General features: G+C 36.3%; 1 protein-coding gene across 3 annotated transcripts in view; it reads left to right on the forward strand.

Annotated features, from left to right (window-relative positions):
• Positions 1-23,301, forward strand: part of b3galt1.S (Beta-1,3-galactosyltransferase 1 S homeolog) — a 173,547-nt gene that overhangs the window by 131,460 nt on the left and 18,786 nt on the right. For 2 of the 3 annotated variants that reach the window (XM_018238842.2, XM_041578132.1), the window contains exon 3: positions 7,803-7,873. The gene's annotated coding sequence lies outside the window, so the exon portion shown is untranslated. Of the gene's footprint in view, positions 1-7,802; positions 7,874-12,658; positions 12,774-23,301 lie in introns of all 3 variants that reach the window. The other variant, XM_041578133.1, reaches the window with a different exon arrangement.

The raw sequence follows: 23,301 nt of genomic DNA on the forward strand, positions 1-23,301 counted from the left end.
CCCAGAGAGATTAATAGGTCAGCCCGCTGCAGTTTGCAATAACAGAGGATTCAATGGGACAGTTTTTAGAATTCTGTTTTATGTAGATAAAACACACTGCATCAATTTGTTTAAATTAACTGTTATAAATATGACCTGGAGGTACAAATCCTTTCCATTATATATTCATGCCAGAATGAACTGTGCCAAAAAGGGGTTTAGGCTAAACTGGCTGAATCACGTTTCTTTAAAAGATGTGACTTACTGTGCAAATCTGTACAAAATTTTGGAAAAGACAATGTGTTGGTCTGCCATGGAAGCCTGTTCCAAATGGAATGAACACTATTCTTAAATGGTTGTAAATTGAATGACTATTGTCCCTTGCTTTGAGCAGGATTGCTACAGGATCTTTGAGGTCTGAAGCAGGAAGGAGCCGTTTTTCCCACAAAACTAACCGCAGTGGCTCAGTTCTATTTAGATCCAATAAGTATATTAAGCATTGAATCTGTTGAAAAAATATAATCTACGATTGCATGTACAGTAATTATTTTAGACAATATACTACTACACTATATGGGCTATTGTATCCACAAACCCCTTGTAAAGCAACATGTCCTCAGTTGAAATACTCACTGCCGTGTTCCAAACTGAAAGCAAAGTCATCACAAGAACTGGTTGTTGAGCGTATGGGTTTTTAATGGATGAGCAGCTGCACACAAAGCTAACAGTACAACACACAATGCCTAGCATCAGTTAGAGTAGTGTAAAGGTCTGACGTAGCAGAAACACATTCTCTTCTCCATGGCAGTCTGACAACTACGTTTCAGACACCAGAAGAACTCTACCTGTCTGAATGCACATTGCTAACTGTGCAATTCTGGAAGGAAGATTAATTGTCTGGAAATGTTTTTCATGGGATGGGTTAATAGTTTCTGGTTCCAGTGAAAACAATAATTACCCCTACCATGTACAGATAGATTGTTCTCAATTCCAAGCTTCATAGGCTGTGGCAGCAGTTTGGTAAAGGCCCTTTGTGTTTTGGGGCAATAATCTCAAAACATTAAAGGTCTCTACAACACAGTGGTCTGTACACAATTGGTTAGCTGAGATGATGGTGGAAGAACTTGACTGGCCTGCACCCAACTCTGAATTCATCATAACTAGACTCCTGAGGATGGAATTGCAAGCTGGGCTTGAACTTGTGATATCAGTTTACAACTTAAGTAATACTCTTAAGGTTGAAAGTATATGAATCCCACAAATAATGTTTCAACATTTAGTAGAAAAACATTCCAGTATAGGCTGGTAAAACAACAAAGGGAGAACCAATTTTAAACTAATACTTTTGGGTTTGGAATGTTGGACAGGCAGGTATCCATACATATTTCTAAATATAGTGTCCTAATTCAATGCAACATGTATACAAAATTCTCAGACTGCAATTAATTATTGCCATATAGATCATCCAGTTTGGTTGAAGTTGACTAGATGCCAAAGTGATTCAACAGCTTGAGAAAGCCTGAAAAATCTCTATGTTGGACCCTATTGTTAAATCAAGTTGGTCTGGTAAATACTGTAAGTATCAACCAAGAATTTAGATTTTGCATTTCTTATAGATTAGGGGTTAATGTCTACTGGCCTGTTGTCAAACACATTTGTCATAAATCGTACATGATGGTGCACCCTCTGAATGTGCCCTAAGCAATATTGTAGTGCCCTTCCTGAAATATCTCCCAAGTCCACTTTAGGGTCTTTGATTCAGTCCATTTTTTTGCATTTAAATTTTGTTTTACAATGCATTAATTTGCACTTCATTATTCTTAAGTTCTTAAATAATCATTCATTCAGTATATTCTCAATGGGTTGCCATCCCTGGAACAGGCATTGTATAATTTGTGTAATTAATTTTCTTGGTTCACTAAACAGGCAATGAATTCATGAATAAAAATTGGTTAGCACAATATTATTCATATTAGTTTTGGTTGGTTGAATTAACACCTAACAATTTTAGGTAGTTTGGATCACTGAGAAGCATATGTGTTTATTATTTTGAACAAAAAGTAAGTTTATCTGGGCATTTTGCTAAGGCAGGGCTGACCAACTGGAGATCCTTGGTTCAGGCATGACTCCCCAAGCGATTTTTATGGTCTCCCTGCTAGCAGTAGGTCTATTACTATTAAGTAATACATCACAAGTTTTATACAACATGACTGTGTTGTCAGCCACAAGCCAAATATGAAACATATTCATTTTGTGGACAGTATATGAAAGTATTGATATCAAGAAAGACATTGTTAAAACACATACAGCTGAGCAAGCATGTTGTATTACATGGGACAACTATACATTCATATGTAGATTCATATTCTGTCCTTTGGGGATAAGCGAAAATAATTGGTTCACTCTATGTAAAGCTAATACATCATTTTCAAATGAGGCTGCCCTCTATGTAAACTTTTTCAGGTTGAAAAATCTTTTCTTCAGAGTATGCTGCTTGCCTGCAATTTTGTTAGTACTGTTATGGAAGGGCCAAGTTCTTAAAAAACATTTAGTATATAGATAGGGATGCAAGTTCCTGTCCACTAAGGGGGTTATTTACTAAAATCTGGAAATTTCTCACTATTTTAGTAAAACTTCATGCTCCCATCTGCATTTTTACCTCATTTATCAATAAATTAACTCGAAAAAAGCTGGCGCCGGATAAGACAATAAAATCATGAACAAATCTGAATCAAACTATTTTTTCGGATTTGATGCCCGAAAACCACAAGTTTTTCAGATTCTCGTACGAAACCCATCGCAGATCATATCATCCAGTTGTAAAAGGGACATCTGCCATTGACCTCCAGGTTTGAGATGGAGTACTTTTTATTCTGAATTTTAGCAGCCTTGGGGTTTAATAAATTGCAGGGGGGAAATGTTCGCTAAAAAAATGCTGTTTTCCCCTTTAAAACTCCAACCAGAAAAAATTGTGCTTTCTAGATGTTTGGTGCTGCTTTGCTATGTGACTTTGGCTAGAGTTAAGTACAGGATATCTTTTTTTTTACATCCTCTCTGCATACCTGCCTTGCATGTCCTGAGTCATAAAGAATAATTATGTTCAAGATCACATCTGGCCTAAGTAGCTTTACTAGTGTATTCTGTTCTGCCAATTACAGACAGTTCTGTTTACCATTTACAAAATTCTCGGTGCTTCTGTCACCCAAAGAGGTAATTCCAAATTATTTTATTTTGTGTTTGTCAAGCAAAATATACTTTACTTACACTACAGTATAGACATTATTTTAAACTTGTTTTCTCCAGTCTTTGAATTCACAATCATAGCAAGCCATTTTGTGGACACTGTTATTAAGGCAAGATTTGCATCAGATTAAAATCTTGTTTGTGCTCTAAAATCTGGCTCCCAATTCCCATGCCCATGCACTGGCTACAGATTTATAGATGTGAGGAGAGAGGGAGGAATGTAAGAAGTTTAGTGACATCTTGGCAAAGCAGAATGGAAAGAGAAAATAATTGGCTGCCCTGCCTCTATGCCTGAGATGTAGAGCAGGGCAGGCAATATATGATTGACAGCTGAAGTTTTAAAATACTTTTATAACATAAATAAAAAAGTATTTGGGTGTCATATTTAATTTGTTTATTTTACAACTTTTTGTGTCTGGGCAACAGATTTTCATTTATGAGTGCTAAGTGCATTACATTCTATACCTTGGTCCTTAGTTGTAGATTAATCCACCTGCCTTCTTACAGTATAAAGAAGTGACTGTCATACTTTTTTTTTTAGGTAGAACCAAATTTGAAGGTCCAACCTTTGGTTAAAGCTCCCCTTAGCTCATGAAATGAGTATAGATATTGGAAAATATTGGTGTGAGTAGTTTATAATTTCAAAAATGTATATATATATATATATATATATATATATATATATATATATATATATATATATATATATATATATATATATATATATATATATATATGTGTGTGTGTGTGTGTGTGTAAATAGCAAATATATATTCACCTGCAAATCTTACCTTAGCTGCCAATAAAGCTAGGCATTAAGGCATATCGAGATGAGCCTAGATTAATTTGTAAACCACTAGTATGATGGACGTGCACTTGCCCTAGAGTTTACTTTTAGTTAAAGGATATGACTTTTGAGGCATACTTTACTTTTTAGAAAAGAGATGTAAGGAATTTATAAAGCCACTGGGAGATACTTTTGTTTGTTTCATACCCAGGATATGTCAGGCAAATAAAACATCTGTTCTCCCTTGGGCCACTGTGTTAACTATTGTTTTTGGTTTGTAAATTACAAGAGAAATAAAAACATGTTTTTTTTGTTCTAATGCTAATTTTTTGGACACCATGAGGCTGATTTTAGGACTGAGCACTAATATGAGATAATGCAAAACAGCTGCATAATTGTCTAATAACTCAGAGAAGCCAATAAGACACTGTAAGACAAATTAATGCTACCTGCTGATTGGTTGCCATGGGTTAAACTATGTTGAGAACATTTTTTTTTTTTTAACTCAGGTGAGATTTTTATTTGGTACAAGCAATTACACACACAGGCATAACAAACCTTACATTAGCATACAGAATTGACAGGTTATAAGAAGCAACCGTGAGAAGGCAACATCAGAAAAACAAGTTATCCATGTCTCAGAACATCCTGTAAACATGTCAGGTTATACATTCTCCAGTATCCACAGCTGCCATACTTTCAAATACTGGTCAGAGGTATTGTTACGCTTGGCAATATATTGTTCTACATTACACATGTTTTGGACCGATTTTTCCCAGTCAGCATAGAGAGGGGGAAGTGGAGATTTCCATACCTGGGCAATGAGTCTGCGCGCTTGAAATGGAATTTTATGAAGTATTTTTTTTGCTGGGCGAGTCAACTGAGTAGGTGGGTCCATACCTAAGATATACCACTTGGGGTCAAGCGGGATCTCAAAACCCAGGATGGTGGTAATACGTTTTTGTATCCCAACCCAGTACCCCTGTAAAATAGGGCATGACCAGAACGTGTGCAGTAAGGTTCCCTCCTCAGCATTACACCTAATACAAATATCCGGAATATCAGGGTTGACCTTGTGCAGCCGAGAACGTGTATAGTATGCTCTGTGTATCAAGTACAGTTGTAAAATTCTATACTTATATATGGGAGAAATAGATAGAGGGGTTAACAACACCTGGGCCCACTGTTCATCAGTAATATAGTCAATGGAGTGCTCCCAGCGCGCCCTTGCCTTGATAGGGATTCTCTGCAATACCAAATTTTGTAATTCTTTGTAAAAGTGGGTGATGGAGTGACGGGAATTTTCAGAGATCAATTGTTCCATTATGGAGGAGGTACCAAATTGTAGATGTTTAGATTTAGTGAGTCTATAAAGCGCAGCTCTTACTTTGTGGTATACTAGCCATTGAGATTTGGGCAATGAGTAGGTTTGTCGTAACTCATTAAAGGGGACCATGCCATTGTCGGTCCAAACCTGGCCTACACACCAAATCCCTGCCTGGATCCATTCCTTTGGCTTGGAGAGTTTGTCTAGGGGGGCCAGTTTACTGTTAAACCATAAGGGGGTTTGCAGTTCTAGTACTGCAGGATGGGCCAGTTGGAGAGACCGTTGCAGACAGAGTTTCTGGGATTCCACCAGGAAGCAGTCGCTCGTCAACTGTTTAGTCTTATAAAGGTTCAGGGCCAGAATGGCATAGAAAGGAGGGAGATCAGACTTTAATAAACACTGCCATAACTGAAACAAGGCGTCTTCCGGCTGAGCCCCTTTCAGAGTGCGGATTTATGCGAGTTGGGCCGCCAAGTAGTACAGGTGCATGTCAGGGAGGGCCATGCCCCCATCAGTTTTAGGTCTCTGCAGCGTTTTGATAGCTAGTCTACATCTGTTGTTTCCCCAGATAAATTGCCGAAAGAGAGTCTCCAAGTGGGCAAAAAAGGGGGTTTGGATCCTAATAGGCGCATGCCACAGTACATAAAGAAGCTTTGGGGCGATCACCATCTTTATAAGTTGGATTCGCCCGGTTGGACCCAAAGGGAGAAGTTCCCATGCCTGAAATTTAATTTGAACCCAGTGGAGTAAAGGTGCGACATTAAGAGCATAATAGGAAGATACAGGGGTAGCAACCTGAATGCCCAAGTACGTAAATTTATCAACCAGATGTAGTTTTGCACAATCCGGGTTCAGGGGACCAATTATCGGATCTATTGGAAAAAGTGTGGATTTGGAGGGGTTAATTTTAAGGCCCGAAATACGACCAAAGGCTGCAGTTAATGTCAGAAGTTCTGTCAGTGAAGCGATGTTGAGAAAAATTTGCACCTGTGACCTGATATTAAATTACCCAAACCTATTTTTTACATTCATATGTGGGTTAAGTGCAAGTTTCCCAATCATGTCTATTGGGTAGAGAAGAAAGCAAGCAAGTGCAATTGTCATTTGGCACTGTCCCTAGTGATTTCATTTGTATAAAGCATGGAGATGGATCCTTCTTGAACGTATTTTACTGGCCCCTTAAAATTAACCATCTTATATATGTTATGTATGGGTTCATTTTACATGTATATACTTTGGTTTTACTGTATGTTATTTTCCTGTGGCAGTGTTTTGGTTACATTTAAGAAACATTTATAGTGTTGCCATCTTTCCTTCCTCCTTTAGATTTTACTGAAGGGGGGCAGGTGGTGACATCACAGGGGGTGGGATAAAGATGTCATAGAGTGAAAAGTGGAAGAATTGGGGACAGAGAGCTGGCTGGGGTGGATTCAGAGTGGCAGCCATGGTGGGAGCAGAGATTGCTAGGATAAAAGACAAATGAGCTGGTTGGCAGTGTAACTGAGAAGGATTGTGTCAGAGATAAATCTGCCAATAAATTTTCAATTCTGGTCCTCACCTTTGTTGGTGATTTATCAGGTATGCCAGAACCAGCCAGATGTCCACAAGAAAAACATATAGAGAGATATTATCAAATCATATTAAATGTAATATAATTTTCCTTAACAACATTAAATATTGCTGATCAATGATGAAAAATCATGTTCTGGGTAGATTTTCTTCACGTTTTGTAACATTAAAACTGGAAATGTTTCTGACTATTGCAGTGTACACATACACAAAACATATTTTAAAATGTACAAACATAAAAAGGACTCTTAGGGGCACATTTACAAAGCTCGAGTGAAGGATTCGAATTAAAAAAACTTCGAATTTCGAAGTGTTTTTTGGGCTACTTCGACCATCGAATGGGCTAGTTCGACCTTCGACTACGACTTCGACTATGAATCGAACGATTCGAACTAAAAATCGTTCGACTATTCGACCATTCAATAGTCGAAGTACTGTCTCTTTAAGAAAAACTTCGACCCCCTAGTTCGGCAGCTAAAAGCTACCGAACTCAATGTTAGCCTATGGGGAAGGTCCCCATAGGCTTGCCTGTGTTTTTTTGATCGAAGGATATTCCTTCGATTGTTGGATTAAAATCCTTCGAATCGTTCGATCGAACGAATAATCCTTCGATCGTTCGATTGTAGGATTAGCGCTAAATCGTTCGACTTCGATATTCAAGGTCGAACGATTTTAGTTCCTAGTCGAATATCGAGGGTTAATTAACCCTCGATATTCGACCCTTAGTAAATCTGCCCCTTAATTTGCAACCACAAGTTCCAATGTTGAACACTGAAAGCAACTAATGGGGAATTTGATTTGGAATTTAAAAGAATCCTTGCATTACATACATACATGATTGCAATATAGTTCTGCAGTTCATCTTTAAAACAGCAGTTTTTACTTTTCTGTTTACAGAGAAAGATGTATCTCAGACCAAGAGGGTAGTCTATTTACTGTTTTGATGACAGAATAGAAGAAATGATTTGGTAAGTAATAATTGTGACATATTCTGGGTCTGTATTAGATTTATCAGCATATCTTTATAGTGATTTTCTGCATAGGGGCTAATTTATGAACATTAAGCAACTTTGCCCCATTTTTCTGCAACTATGCTGAATTTTAGGGGGTTATTTATCAAAGGTTGAATTTTAGAGTAATGGGAGTTTTTTTTTAAACTGTATTAAATTAAATTTTAGTAGCAATTCAAATGATATGTTATTTCTGAAAAAATTTGAATGTCTTAAATTCAATTGAATAGTCCCGACCTGAAAACTTGAATCGAATCGTGTCCAATTTTGATGCGCAACATTTTTTTTCTCCCATTGGAGTCTATAGGACATTTTCAAAGCAAAACTTGGCAAAAAATTGGCTCATCACTATTAATACCTTTAAACAGTTCAAGGGACCTCTCTTATTGACTTCTACATAAACTCGACAGGTTTTAGGTGGTGAATATTCGAATTAGAACTGTTTTCATGGTCGAGGTGTAATAAATCTCACATTCAAATTCGATTTGTTGGTTTTAAATTTGAGTTTTGACCAAAAAAAAGTCAAAAATTGTAATTCTAATTTATCATTCAAACCTTAGTAAATCTGACCTTTAGGGGCAGATTTATCAAGGGTCGAAGTGAATTAGAGGGAATTTTCGAAGTAAAAAAATTCGAAATTCAAAGTAATTTTTTGGATACTTCGACCAGCGAATAGGATACTAAGACTAAGTTTTTTGAAGTCAAAGAAAAATCGTTCGATCGATGGATGAAATATGATTCCTTTGATTAGAAGGATTTCATCGTTCGATCGAACAATTTTACTTTGACCGCAAAACGGTCAAATTCGGTGAAAAAAACTTCAACTTCGATATTCAAAGTAAAGCCATTCGATGGTCGAATTTCGAAATATTTATCACTTTGAAATTCGACCCTTGATAAATCTGCCCCTTAGTGTTTACTTTTGGTTTAGCAGCCAGCAAATCTTTTATAGATTCAGTACATCCCTACATTTTATTGAATTTTAAAAATGGCCAAGCTACAAAATCATTTCATTAATTATACTGGAATAGTAGGTGGAATAGTGGAGAGCCAAACCCTTGATAATAATAACCCCTACCCTACATAGACCCCCCTCCCTGCTCCACTTCAGCCTAGGTAGTACCTTTGGTAAATGCCCCTAACTCTTTACTTACCCCTCGGTGCAGATTCAGGGCATCGGAGTTTACGGGCACCATCTTCTTCTCTTCTGGAATAGAGCAGCATAACATTGCATGCTCAGTTGGAGCAATCTTCTGTATCGTAACAACTACCCATGCTCCGAAAGTCACGTAAATTGCCGAAGAGAAGAAGATGGCGCCCGTGAACTCCGATGCCCTGAATTTGCACCAAGGGGTAAGTAAAGAGTTAGGGGCATCTGCCAAAGGTACCACCTAGGCTGGGGGGAGCAGGGAGGGGGGTCTATGTAGGGTAGGGGCTTTTATTAGCAAGGGTTTGGTTCTCCTTTAAAGGGATAGTACCACAACAATATGCAAAATGTTTTCATCCTACAGGTGTTAAAGTTTGTTAAAATGGTCTATAATTCATTGCTCATTAATGCTGCAATTTTGGAGGAAGAACATGAGCCCAACATCCTATGTGTCTAACTTCAATATAGCATATCATTCTCAAATCATATATTGATATAACAGGTTAAAAAAAAAAACATCCTTCCCAGAAGCAGCCTTCCAATCTTCATGGGGTGTCAGCATTGAGTATGGTGTTCCCCCGTGCATGAAAGAATTGCTTGGGTTTAACATGAAGGAGACCTTTTTTTATATTATAAATCAGTACAGGGAAAAGATCTATCCCTTAGAGAACTTGAAAAAGGGTCTAGAGCGAGATACATGTTGTGTGAATAAACACTTTTGCAGCAGCTAGCACTGCCTCATGGCTTTCTCTCAGTAACCCTAACAAATTGATTACCCTTAGAGAACAGTCTTGTATATAAAGCTATTGCCACAGAGGGCTGTATCTTGGCCTGCAGAAAAACATAGGCCCAGAATCAGCCCGTATGCTGGAATCAGTCTTTTTATTTCGCTGCACCTAGAATCACTGTGTCAGCTGGATGCAGGTATGCTGTAAATTTCAGCAAACTCAAATTTCTCAAACTCTTGTGTTTGAGTGTTGAAGTCCACTGCGTGTGCCTTCACCTGGTCAACACAACGGTGCAGAACAGAATAGTACGGACTATCCAAATGTCTAGATAAATGTCCTTTGTTGCTATGTTAGAAACATAGATTGAGAGCTAGATATATCATAGAATCCCTTAATTCCGTTTTATCACTGATTTAGTTATATTGTAGAATTTGGCATCTGGATTTAGCTTGGGAGGTCAAACTGTTCCAGTACATTTTAATCCATGCAGCTGGTGTTTGCTGGGTTTTACAGAATTCCATATGAAACCTCCTTCTGGACAGTGATTTTTCAGTACAGTAAGCACCTATCTGACACAACGTTTTTATCATTACATCAGGTACTTTGCTGCCTGTTGAACTAGAGGGAAGGGAATGCCCACATATTAGGGAGCTGACATTTTCAGAATCTAACAGATAGAAAAGCACTTGGAGAAAGTGTCTTTGCTAAATCAAAAGATTAATGGAGAGCTGTCTTCTTTAATACCTTCTGGGAAGTAAGCCTAATTGTTATTGCCAAATCTTGATGACTGGTGATAGAAGCCTTGAAAGGAGGAAAATTAAATCAGCCATAGTGAGTCCAGCCTTCCTTGGCATCTCCTTTGCACTTCTATTACACAGCCTGGAATTGTACAGCAATGTAATAGAAAGGATGGTTATTACAATGTGTGGATGTTTTGTGTCATATACAATAACACTGCAAGTGTCAAATATCCCTAACAATAGCACATATAGAGACAAAAGCAAGTTTTACAACTGTATCTAGCTTGGGAAAAAATAAAACAAAATCTTTTAGATTGCAGTTAAAATACCTTTATATTTTTTTAAATTCCCCAATGGAACTGCCTATTGGAAATATTAACAGCTGCTACAAAGGCATTTACAGGCTCAACTTGTAGTTTTAATGTTCCCTAAGCTGGGTACCTACTAGGGATGCACCAAATCCAGGATTCAGTTTGGGATTCGGCCAGGATTCTGCTTTAGCATTATTCAGATTCGGCCGAATCCTTCTGCCTGGCCGAACCAAATCCAAATCCTAATTTGCATATGCAAATTAGGTGTGGGAGGGAAATCACGTGACTTTTTGTCACAAAACAAGGAAGTAAAACATGTTTTCCTCTTCCCACCCCTAATTTACACATGCAAATTAGGATTCGGATTCGGTTAGGTATTCGGCCGAATCTTTCGCAAAGGATTCGGGGGTTCGGCCGAATCCAAAATCTTGGATTCGGTGCATCCCTAGTACCTACATGCTTTATCTTACCATTCTAACAATCTCATTACAAGAATCTGTGAGTTGGCATGACATTATTAAAGACCTGTCTGCTGAAAGGTGCAATAAATAGCCCTTGCCCTATAACAGGGTCAACTTTCTAGATTTTCATACAGAAATAACATCAATTTATGTAAGTATTTGTATTTTAAAGTAATAAGTACAATTTGCATGAGATAATGGCCCTTTAATATTGAGTAATGACATGTTTGTACATCATTACAGGGCAAACACACCTAGTTTTAGTAAGCAATTACCAATAGTTACTGAAGGCAACCAAAAATCAATTGACAAGGGAATTTAGTGTAATTAAAGAGGCCATATACCTTCCATAGCAGTGGTGTTCCACCCAAATGTTGCTGGTCTAGAAATTCCAGCATTCTCCAGCATATTATCAAGGGTTAAAACAAGATTGGAGCTGAAGTTAAGCAACCAAATAGAAACCCAAATATACAATAACCAAGTTTTACATAATATTATACATTCCATAATAATGTAAACCATAATGTATTAGCAACAGAAGTATAAATATGGAACTTTTTAACAACATAGGCTTCTCTATACAAGGTTTCTATATACAAATCAATGAGTGAAAGCTAATGGTGTGCATGATTGATTTACTGAACATAGGAGTTTTACATTCTGTTTGCCCAATTTAGCTTAAGGATAACTTCTGTGCAGCCACATTCTTTTAGAATACTGAAAACTACTTCTGCGTCCTCCATACATGCTTTTTACTATTTAGGTTTCTAGGTATCTGGCATACAAAACTTGCAATATAGATGATCATATTAGAACAAATATAAAAGCAAAAAACAAATACAAATGTGACTTTGTATTCCTTTTAGCTAAAATATAATGTCTATAACTGGTCCATAAATGTTTAAATAATAAAATCAAGATGGGTTAGTTATGGTGTTATGTTGTACTGTTCCCTGTTGCTTTATAACTCACAATGTTATTCTTTTTAGATGTGAACTTTTTCTAAATTCTATATGAACATGAACTCACACTATAAATATTTAAACCACCTGCTTTGCTTATGCATATGATTAAATGGAATTGGGAACTTAATCATATTCATGAGCGGATGGTTTGAAAGCAAATATCCTAGTAATGGCAGTGAAGCCGTGCATGAACCTTTCTAAATCATGGAGTCTTTTGCCACCTCCGGAAATTGGTGATCTGTTTTCCAGAGAAGATTCGCATAAAGTATTACATCAGCCGACGTCTGCCTGAGCTTGTTTGCATTTGTTGTTCCTTTTGGATTCCAAATATTGATCACCAATCACACATAAAGCAAGCTGCCCGCTTCTCTTTGCCTATTGTTTATTTCAGATCATTAAGCGTTTTCTCAACTGAACTTTGACAGAAACACTTAAATGCGTGGGTTCATATAATAACAGCCAAAGGACAAGAATACCAATTACCCTTGCTGAGTAGCAGTTATATTGTGAGTTGTCTCTTATATACTGAATTCCCTATAATAATCTCACAAGAACAAAAGTGTTACAAAAGGAGTATCTTTTAGAAACTAGAATTGTGTATAAAATGTTAGATTTTATTTAAAACAACAAAATGTATGCTGCTAACTGATATGAGCAAATATATATATACTGTATATTGGAACAGTAACCATAAAGGGAATGAGAAGAATATAATAGACTGTGTTCACATTGATGCAACTAAAAGATCTAAGGAGAAAAAAAAACAAATAAGTTGAAGCTACTTGAATTATGTGTTAAATGTGTCATGACTCAAGATAAACTGAAGAAACTGTGTTATCTAAAGTCATCTTAACTCATTTAATGCATTTAACATTTTCGTTAGCATAAGAAAACACCATTGTTCACAAATGGTGAACTCTTTAATTAGATGGGATGCTGTGACGCAATTTTCTGTGTTAAATGGGATACATGGGTTATCTGGGTTTAGTTATTCTGTGTCAAACACACAAACTAAAGTGGCTTCTTTACTTTGTGTGAAATATTGACTTAATTGGTTTGAGTTGCACTAATAGTGGCTGAGACAGGTTGAAAAAGCAGACTTTTCCAAATATTCATTATAAGTGCCAATGGACTAGTCTGCTGTAGTTTCAGTAGAATTAACTTTAATTTTTGTTCGTTGCTAGTGCTGTATGGAATTACTGAGGTGAATACAGTACCTGCTTGAAGTTACATTGGGTGTAGCCAGGAGCAGCAAAAAAGGCGCTGCTGGTAATTTTTTCCAGTTAATAAACCGGAAATTCGGCTCTTCTAGTGCAGAGAATGCAATTGCTCTCTCAGCACTAGTGATGCAACCCCTCTCCCCTTGATGCCCCAAAGGTAAGATGGGTCAGAAATGGGTGGGGCGATATTGCAGCGGCCGCCTCAGGGTGGCTTAGGGTCAAGAATAGCCCCTACTGTTGAAGTCACATGAAGAAACAAGTAAGATGTAAGACACCATATGTGTATTGAAGTTTGAGCTGTAGTATCAGAGCCAGTTAAGTTAGCCATTGTGGTGGCCATTTCTTTCGATTTCAGTAAAACACAGACATACAGAAATAGGCTCCTGTGGGTAAGTATAGAACAGAAGAGACATATTATTGAAACACTACTACTGATTGTCTTTTCGCAGCAATGGTGCACTCTTATATAATACAACTACCAGTGTAAATACAACAGTATGGTTAATTGACCATACCCTTCAATGTATAATTTTGTACACAATATCTTAACTATGCAATGGGTTTTATCCACCTGGTTAGTGAATGGGGGAAGGCAACATTTAATGATTATAGGGAAACTCCAACATTTAGGGGGTTATTTATTAAAATCCTGAAAATTTTACAGTAATTTCTGAAAACCACATCAACCAAACTCATGTGTCTTTATTCAACCTAACTATGTTACTCTGTATGTTACTTATCATGTATGGTTTGTTTGTGTGAGCCATGAATCATAGGATCCCAGGGATCCTATGAGAAGTAAGGGGTAAACTTGATTACTCTTGGACTGATACAGTACTTCTACTTTCTTCTTGTAAATATTATATTGATATGTCATGAGTTTGTTTTACTTTTTTGTAAGCTTTTAATTTTGAAGAAAAACATCCCTATTATGTTTTAAAGGGGACATATACTTTTCCTAGACCTGCCCATCCTTATTAATTAAATATGCAAGGAAATTGTCCAATAAGAACCATTCTTACAAGTGCTACCTCAGTCATCTCTCTGTTCTTTGCTTCTTGCTAATATTACACTGTATTCAGAAAGTTAGATATAGTGCTGTTTTGGTGATACAAAATTATGTTGAGTACCATTGGCAAAGCTCATATGAAACCAAAAATAAATGACTAGAGTAGTCAGGATTGTCACAGGGTACTATTGCATTCATGTATCACATAGGGACAGATTTAGGCCAAAGTGAATATTCAAAGTAAAAAAATCCAAATTTCGAGCTATTGTTGTGTACTTCGACTAGGGAATAGTCCAAATTTAATTCAAATTGAAAATAAAATTGAAAATTCGAATATCGAAATTTATCATGTACTGTCTCTTTAAAACTTCAACTTCGACTATTTGCCATCAAAAACTTGCCAAATTGCTGTTTTAGCCTATGGGGGACTTCCTAGAACCTATATGGAGTCAGTTGGTGGACTTTGAAAAATCAACTTTTTTAATACTTCGAATTGAATTCAATCGAATTTCGGTTGGTCTTTTTTTTTATTTGAATTTCAACGTTATGGGAGTTAAAAAAACTCCCATTACTTTAAAATTTGACCCTTGATAGATCTGCCCCAAAGTGTTGGTTTTTGTATCTTATATTTGCTGGACTACAGCTTCCAACATAGGCCTTGATAATATGATGGAGAATGCTGAGATGTTATATTCCAATAATATTTGAATGGAGAAACACTGTTGTGGAAGCTGTATTCCACCTGTAATGCAACACTGCACCATTCAACTTTTTACAAACCCCCCAGACCCAAAGGCGTAGCTGATGTAAGACAACTCCTTCATAATATGCTAGAGATTACTGGTAGGTTATTATCCCTTTAAAACTTGATACACTGTAATATATTGTGAGTTGCAAGCCAGTAATACCCAACTAGAGCAACACTGTTATAGTAGTTAAACTTGCCCTTCAAGGAAAAATACATGGAAGAAAACTCTACTTAAGATTTAAGCACAGTAACGTTGCCCTTTAAACATTTGAATGATTCTGTCCTATCACTTCTAGGGATGTCGCGGACTGTTCGCCGGCGAACTTGTTCGCGCGAACATCGGCTGTTCGCGTCCGCCACAAGTTCGCGAACGTCGCGCGACGTTCGCCAATAGGCGTTCGCGTCAAAATCGTTCGACCATTCGACCATTCGACCGCTAAAATCGAACGATTTTCGTTCGATTCGAACGAAAATCGTTCAATCGAACGATTAAAATCCTTCGATCGTTCGAATCGAACGATTTTCGGATGTTCGAAGTTCGCGAACTGTTCGCGAACTGTTCGCAATTTTTGCCGGTGTTCGCGAACGGCGTTCGCGAACACATTATCGGCGGTTCGCTACATCCCTAATCACTTCCCCAGTAGAAAAAAATCCAGCTCTTGCAAGTGAAATTATTAGGCAGGATTATAGAGAACTTGGTGTTCTTTTCTGTGCAATTCATTAATGGGCAATTATTTGACATATTTATGACTCAGGAGTGTAATTTTTATTAGATAGCACATTACAAAAACAATGCCTGCCCTTGTACATTTCAGATAAATGCAAAAGCAATATAGTTGATGCTGCATTAGACAAGACTAAATTGATACCCATAAAAACAAAGCTAATTGCAAAAAGTTGTTGGAATACAGTTTTCCTGGAATGCTAGTCAATTAACAGAGCACATCTCTTTTGTGTTTCAAGGTGATTAGATGGTCTATTTAACTGCCTAAAAGGCTAATGAAAGCAACAATGGTTTAAACAGGACACTTTTTTGACATTTTCTGGATTAGGGGTTTCTGTATAACAGATCCCATATCTGTACTTCCGCAACAACTTCTCAGGCACTGGTAATGTTTTTCTTATACACACTACTACTAAGGTCCCATGGGCTCTAGAATATTGGTAAATTATTACACAATAGGGGTTATATAAAATCCTCAGGGCTAATTACTTACAACCAATCAGGAAGTGGCATTCACTTGTTACCTGTTACCTGTTTAAAAGCAAAAGTTTTATTGGATGCTGGGGAACTGTTTACATTTGTCCTCCAGCCTATAAGAACATTGCCTTGCCCTCAAATGCGCCATCACTCATGAAGCATCGAAGAGCAAAACAGGTTATTAAGCAGGGAGTCGGGACACCTCCATTTGAACACATGACTGACACTATGCATACTGTACCTCCCAACTACTGAAAACATTCTCTTTGATCTCCTGCACTGCACAGCCACAAAAAGATACAATGTTTCTAACTTAATTGGCATTTGGATACTTTTGCAACAATTTAAGATAAGAAAAAAGCAAGTGTAACAATTTAAGATAAGCAGGTATCTTGGGGAAACTGTGAGTTGCAGCTTAAAGGGTAATTCTTCACCTTCATTAGCAAAACTGTAATAACACATAAAAACCACAGAAATATGTAATTAGGGTTGTGGCCACAAAAATGGGCATGTCCAAAAATATTTCACCACGCTCGACGCAGCATATCCCTCTTTCTATTTCCAAATCGTTGGGAGTTATGACTATGGTTTATATAGGCATAGTGACACTGCCCTGTAAACCCCTGGAAGGTGTCACTATCCAATTAAAGCAAAAAACAGCTACAATTATTTTCACCTAGACATAATAAGTGCAGACTAGTGGCCACATTTATAAAGCTATTTTCAAACTGCAATTTTTGCAACACTTTTTAGTAATGTGAGAATTGCCTTTAAAGTCAATAGTATCACACACACACGTCTAGTTAATTTTCTACTTGATTTTACTAGAGTTGAAATGTAAACTTTTGGTGAAAATTTAGGCACAACTCTGTACTGCTTTCAAGCTTTGCAGCCTGTGTTTTTGTATGTAACTGTGCCTGTCACCTGATAACCACAGCAATTATGGTGGATAAGGCATACTAAATTATTAGGCAATCTTATGTTTAGAGCCACCTATTCGATACTCTTGAAATTATATTCCAATCCAAAATGAATAATTGTTAAATTTTTACATTCTGTATAAAAGTACAAAGTGTTGTGCTTGTATTGGCAGATGCCATCTTTAATGGAACATCCCTGCAACCATTAACGGCATGTGATCTCTCTCTCCCTTGATGAAATGAAACCATTTCTAATAGTTTACCGTAATCCTAATGCAGCACATCAAAGCATACTGAAAATAAACAACTATTTTACTTTGTGTCCAGGCAAGAATCCAGAGAACTTTTCTTTGCTTGCTTTTCTCTGTTTGTTTTCTGGGAATAGTTCAAAATTAATATAAATAAATTTTTAATTATTATAGATTATTGAATATTTTACTTTGGAGTAAAAAATGGTACCATGGCAAATGGTTCCTTTATTTTATTCAACTAAGGGAGGTGGGCAAGAGTTAAACCAGCAGGGAAGCCCTATGGAATCCATACTTGATATTCTAGCATGTTCTTTTAGGATTGGTTCCTTGATCTCAGGATTACAGGTATATTATTAATCTGTTTGATACTGAAATAGAACACTTTTAGTTAGCAAAAGGACTTTATTTAAGAGAGGCAGAGAAAATTCTAATAAATCTCTAATGTGCATCCTATGGAAAAAACTCAATCTAGATTGCTTAAATATGTAAAACAAAAAAACAAAAAAATCAAATGCTCATTCCACCCATTATTTTCAATGAGTCTATCACATTTCACATCAAAAAACGAAAGACATAAAAAAGCAGTTGGGTCAAGAAGCTTTTTTGGGACATTTTTTCTTGCACCAAATGTTTTTGGAGTTACAGTAATAGGTGTTTTTTCTCGTGTTTGTTTTCTAGCATGAAAAATATGATTATCTATTTTTCTGACAAAACTAAAATCAAAATAAAAGCAGTGATTTGCAATAATTTTCACCACTTATAAATGTGGATTTAGCCAGAAATCTTTATCAGGTGTAGGGATGGGCGAATTCATTTCGACAAAAATTTGCCGCCGACGAAATGACGCAGACGCCCATTAAAGTCTATGGGCGTCCAAAAAATTTCAAAATTGTTTTGACGCGCGTCTTTTTTTGGCGAAACGAGGCAAAAAATTCGCCCATCCCTAATCAGGTGAAAAAATGTGCTCTCCTCATCCCTAGTTCAGGATTTTTGCCATAAAGCTTGCATCTAATTCTCATTTATGTACCTTATTCATTGAATTTTACATTAAATGGACAGTAAACAACTAATTGATTTTGTTTTCTTTCTCTGAGAGATACCATACATGTCTTTTATGGGGCAATTGCCCTAGATGTCACTATACTAGTGGTCCAGTAACTATTGAAATGTTGCGTTAAAGCCTGTTGATATTTTTTTTAGCATTAGTTCTGGGACTTGAGGTCCTTCTGCTTTACATAGTGGGTTGTGCATAGTGTCTCTGAAAAATCAGAGAAACCTAAAGTCCCAGAATGTATCAATCACAAAGAAACAAGGTGAGGGAAGGATTGCATGATTGTATGCCTGGGGTGGGGGTAAGTAAATTGTTTTTAAGACTCAGAGAAAGACTATCATGGGTTCTTTTCAAAATATAGAATAAGGATTCATGTCAAAAAAGGGGGATATATTTTCCATAATAATATGACAGTATTATGGGGAAAGTACTAAAAAGTCTTAAATTTGACATTTTGTAACCAAAGCAACCAATCAGATGCTTAACCAGTAAATGCTAGCTGCAGATTGGTTGTTATGGGTTACTAGACACGTGGAAAACATCAGACAATGTATTACATCACTCCCTTAGTTTCCTGTATTGAAAAATACTTTATGTTTTTGTCAGTTGCAGCACTTTTTGTTGATGTTTTTCACAGGTAGCTACAAAACTGTGCTTTAGGCCCTGTAGAACACAAACTATGTTGGCTAAAAATTACTTTGGAACTGTTAGAGTGATTTGTTTTGTACTGGAGACTGAAGAGGAAGTTAACTTTGCCATGAAAGAGGTTGTATGCATCAGCTCTTCTAGTGCTACAAGCGATGGCAGAGCAGTGAGTTCCAATCTCCAATAACACTGAACGAATTATGGAATTTCATGTGTTTAATACCTTCAGTGTTTTGCAAGGACCCCTTAGTACTGAATGGATTAAGGGCACGTTTCTGAAGAGTGAATAGAGAAACAAAGATTATCAAGGGTCAAGGATAAAATACAGAACAGGCAGCATTGCTCAGAAAATATAGACACAGCACAGTCAAAAATAATAACAAAACAGGCTAATATCTTATATTTAAAGATACTCATAAATGCATGTAGATCCATAGCTCTGTAGGAGTTGCAATGCATATTGTAAATAGGAAAGAAGCAATACTTAACATACCCAAATGGCTAATGCTCCTTGTGTTTAAATCTACCTTGTAACCTTCCTTAGTTCTGTGAAAACCAGAATTCTGGCACAGGGTATGGTAGCACGTGGGTTTTTATTGCACAGACTCTAATCTAGCCTTGTTTGATGTAGTTAGCTCCATCTACAAGCAAGCTACTTCACTGTGGAAGAGAGGGGACAAGCCCCCCGTTGATGCCATTAAAAGGTTCATGATGTATGTTTGAACCATTAAGTATTGTAGCGTTGTCAACTGTGTTTATGGACAGATTGCTAAGACTCTACTATATGAACAAAGGAAGTAGGGATTGGTTATGAAAGCCTTACATTTTTATTTTCTGTTAATCTTCTACTTTTGAGAACATGGGCAGCAGAAGCCATTTATTTATTTTATATTGTTAGGAGGGTTGTAATAGCTTTGGATAAGGACTAGTGTAATGGTATTATCTTGTCACTCATCACTGAACACAGGAACAAAATTAGACTTTATAGTAACTTTCTCTAGCGTGCATAATAGGATTATTTTTATTTTTATACTATATATTTTCCCTGCACTTATCCTAGCATTATTCCCAGTGTTCCATTCAAAGTCAGAAGGATACAAACAAACAAAGTGAAAAAAGTATCTAATCAGCTTAATGATGCCTTTCATATTTTGTAATCTTTATACCAATTTAGATAGTGCCTACCTAAATAATACTTTATTAAACCAGGGTTGCTTATTTCCAACTAGACTCTTAGATTAAAATGAGTGTTTGATGAATTACTTTCACCACAGAAGGTCTCCTTTTGATGCTTGACAATTGAGGCATTACTAATTACCTTACAGCATTTCTGTTCCTTCCTTGGGGGTTGGGGTTCAAATTTCATCTGAGTTATTTAATAAAGTTATTTAGAAACAAAGTAGAGATTACATATTTTTATTGACTGAAACTAATTGGATATTTTATGATGCCAACTGTTCCGTAAGCTTGATAAGAAAGTGAGATCGATGTTGTAGAATTCTGCAAGGCCATTGTCTCCTACGGCTATATAAATGGATACCACACAGTTTACTTAATCTTCTGTAACAAATGCTTTTGATAATTGTAAGGGATAGAAAGAGGACTGAGGTTACAAATTAAGTTGAACCATGAAAACACATTGAAATGAAAAAGTATGCAGAAGGATTTTATTTCTCCTTAAAAACAGTTGACTTTTTCCTATTCTTTATCGTACTCTGAGGCAGGCATTAATCGTTATTAGCAAACTTGATGATTCTACAGTTCTGCCAACTGCATCCTGGTATAAAAGAGCTAGTTTTATTTAAAGACTGTACGAGGGTAGATTCTCTTGGATTTTGTGTTAGACAAGAAATACATTTTAGATGTTGATATAAGTGACTCTTTGGGGTATGTAACCTATCAATGGACCAATATCAGTGTCAGACTGGGACACCAAGGGCCCATCAGAGAACTTGATATCAAGGGCCCAACAGTCAGAACCATAAACCATTTTTTCTTATTGAGAAAACCCTGATCACCCCATGTTTGAAAAATGTTTAAATTATTTTTAAACAATAAAATAAATAAATGTAACTGATTATTATAGCCCAGAAGGCACACTTTTTACCATCTAGATGCCAGTATACTGAAGTCTAAGGGAAATATTTTATTCATAGAGATATCTTAGCAATCAGTTACTGGGTTTATACACCTTTTGGAATCTAATGGGACAATTTCTGCCCAGTTTCCAGAAAAATTGGGGCTGTCTGGTTAAAAGCCAGATGGGTGGCAACCCTAGCTTCCACAGACAGCAACAGATGTCAGAGATGAATGCCATGTAAAATGTATATTGATAGTAAAGGTATGGGACCTGTTATCCAGAATGCTCGGAACCTGGGTTTTTCCGGATAAGGCATTTGTACATAACTTAGATCATTATCCTTAAGTCTACAAAAAATAATTTACATGAATTAAACCCAATAGGATTATTTTATTATAATAAAAGTCTATTAGGTCTACTAGAAAATCATGTAAACATTATAAAGTCCAATAGGCTGGTTTTGCTAAATAAGGAATAATTATATATATTTTTTTGGATCAAGTACAAGGTACTGTTATATTATTACAGTGAAAAGGAAATCATTTAAAAAAATTGGATTATTTGAATAAAATGGAGTCTATGGGAGACGGGCTTTCCGTAATTTGGAGCATTCTGGATAACGGGTTTCCGTATAATGAATCCCATACCTGTAGTAGTTCACACTAATAAGGCATCATAAATCAAGTAGCTGAAACCAAGTCAATTTGTGAGACAGTGGCAAATCATCTTTAGGAGAGAAGCCAAAACTAAAATTTATACTGGAGTCATGTAAGACATCGAAATATCATTTGTAAATTTGCTGTTAGTTCTTTGAAGTGATTTACAACAATATACTGTTGATTATGCAGCAATATAATAGCATCTGCTTGAGCTGGTTGGCTTTGTATAGACATTTTTCATGTATCTATGTAAATGGAATAGGATTCTTAATATCATTCTTCACACAAGTGGTTCCCAATGACTTTTACAAAGGTTTAGGTTTTTTAACCTTCCCCTGATATATTAATATAGTAGTATATTAATAAATAGTGTGAGATTTTAGAATGTCAGTACATTAATGTAATAATTGTAACAATGCACATTCAAGTTTTTCATTCAAGATTAAAATTATATAAAAATTTAACAAACAAATTTAAAATCTGAGTAGCATGTGAATTCGATATGTTCAATTTGGTTTTCACATTTTTAAGCAATATACTTTTTTTCATAAATAAGTGCACAATTGAGATTTTGGACTTTTTTCTAGTAAAAACGTTATATTTAGAATTTGAATATTTCTGCCTTCCTGCTTGTATATTTAGGTCAAACACATCATCACTAATTAAAGTTGCTTTTATCACTATATTTTAGCTGTAGGGAAATACTATAACTAAAAGATGCTTTGTTTAAACATTATTCCATTCCATAAAATCATTGTCCTAACACAATGAGCCTGCACTGTTTTACAACATCCATATGGAAGGAAATGGGCAGTTGCTTGACCGGGCATTGCAAGTATTATTAATTACATCTAAATGCCAAAACATTTGAACAAAACACCTTCCTTATTGTAATTAGGCCTTAAACAAAAACGTCCAACATATCAATTAGAGGGAAATTATATTCTTTAATCAGAGATTGTGTGAGGCATTTTAATCATTCTCTGCTCCAATTGATTCAACCAGGTCTAGGCACATGGAAGTTACTGTTTAAAGAATACAAATCAATGAATGAATCACTATCACTCAGCCTCTATGCTGTAGTGTAGACTACTCGAAGCACCCATATGTCATGCTATGTCTTTCCTATATTCTGCACTTGACATGCCTCTAAAAACGACAAACAGCAAACAACTCAAACTGATCCCTTAATAGTCATTTGAGAATTATAACATATAAACCTGGCTTTTTGACACTGAGGTGTGTCTAAC

This window comes from Xenopus laevis, chromosome 9_10S, assembly GCF_017654675.1.
Source record: "Xenopus laevis strain J_2021 chromosome 9_10S, Xenopus_laevis_v10.1, whole genome shotgun sequence".
NCBI classification, from domain to species: Eukaryota; Metazoa; Chordata; class Amphibia; order Anura; family Pipidae; genus Xenopus; species Xenopus laevis.